Source organism: Myotis brandtii, unplaced genomic scaffold (genome assembly GCF_000412655.1).
Source record: "Myotis brandtii unplaced genomic scaffold, ASM41265v1 scaffold930, whole genome shotgun sequence".
Taxonomy (NCBI): domain Eukaryota; kingdom Metazoa; phylum Chordata; class Mammalia; order Chiroptera; family Vespertilionidae; genus Myotis; species Myotis brandtii.
The window spans coordinates 582,496-584,051 of record NW_005371837.1 but is presented as its reverse complement, the minus strand read 5'-3'; the positions used below and the strand labels follow the sequence as shown (position 1 = coordinate 584,051).

At 61.9% G+C, this 1,556-nt stretch overlaps 1 protein-coding gene across 1 annotated transcript in view; it reads right to left on the bottom strand.

Moving 5' to 3' along the window:
- Window positions 1-1,556, bottom strand: part of MCPH1 (microcephalin 1) — a 128,976-nt gene that overhangs the window by 92,639 nt on the left and 34,781 nt on the right. The gene's annotated exons all lie outside the window — the stretch shown is intronic.

Below are 1,556 nucleotides of genomic sequence, written 5' to 3'. Positions count from 1 at the left end.
CAGGAGAACCCCACAGGCAGGAGAACCCCACAGGCAGGAGAACCCCACAGGCAGGAGAACCTTGCACCTGGCTCCTGCTTCACTTCTGCAGAGGGTTCGTGGGAGGCCCAGGCCACACCCTGGGGGACGCAGAGGTGCCCAGGGAGGCAGAGGGGACACGCCAGGTGCCAGGGGGGCAGGCTGGCACAGAGGCATCTCCATAGATACAGGACCTTCTTCCTCTGGGACGTGAGGGGAGGAGCCGCTGACTGAGGAGGCCACGGCGTGACCAGGAGAGAGAACAGGGCATCACTCACGGAAGCCAACTTACAGGTGCCATCTCATGCCCGTCCGTGCGGGTCAGTCCTGACATACGATCAGGCACAGTGACCCCCAACCACCACCGATGTGGACAGAGCGTCCCAGGCCATTTCCCTCCCACTCGTGACCCTAAGCTCTGATGTCTTCTGCTTCCCGGGCCCGAGAGCTGGTCCAGAGCTCCCGCAGGGCAGAGCACCGACAGCCCTGGAGTGAGCGAGCACAGTGTTACTAGGAGTCGTCTCAGGGGAGGAGCCGGGGTGGACAGTTAGCAGATGCAAGAGCCACGCAAGGAACGGTCGACACCACTCGCTCGACCGCGAGGCTTCAGAGTGACTGGGGTGAGGAGCAAGTAAAAGCAGAAACGGCAACAATTTCAACTTTTATGAATAATGAAAACAATGATTAAAAAAATAAATGGCCTTTAATTCATAGAAATGAGGGCAAGTAATGCTACAGATAGACGTGTAAGACAGAACGTGTCCAAGTGGCCACATGGACATGGCTCACCTCAGGGAAGCCATCTGCAAAAACCATCAGCCAATTCTTGGGGCTTTTGAAACCACCCCAACGTAGGTCACATTACCTCTCGCTCAGACGCGGGAAAGTACGTGTGACTGTGAGAACATGCACAGGGCGTCTCCCTTCCCTTCGGCTCTAATCGGGCTTCTTCCGGCGGCCGAGGGTCCTCCCCCCGCCCCCGCCCCCGAGAATGCAGCCAGGGCCGCAGGAAGGTGTGCAACCAACACGGTGCGCAGGGCACGACTCTCCTGTCCACATTTCCAGGCAACCCAGCCCACCACAGCACCGTCAGGGTCAGAACCTGAGGCCCAGCACAGACCCCCTCTCCTAGGAGGGCCTCAGTGGGAACTCGGGGCCCAGCACAGACCCCCCAGTCCCAGGAGGGCCTCAGTGGGAACTCAGGGCCCAGCACAGACCCCCACTCCCAGGAGGGCCTCAGTGGGAACTCGGGGCCCAGCACAGACCCCCACTCCCAGGACGGTCTCAGTGGGAACTCGGGGCCCAGCACGACCCCCACTTCCCAGGAGGGCCTCAGTGGGAACTCGGGGCCCAGCACAGACCCCCACTCCCAGGAGGGCCTCAGTGGGAACTCGGGGCCCAGCACAGACCCCCACTCCCAGGAGGGCCTCAGTGGGAACTCGGGGCCCAGCACAGACCCCCACTCCCAGGAGGGCCTCAGTGGGAACTCGGGGCCCAGCACAGACCCCCCAGTCCCAGGAGGGCCTCAGTGGGAACTC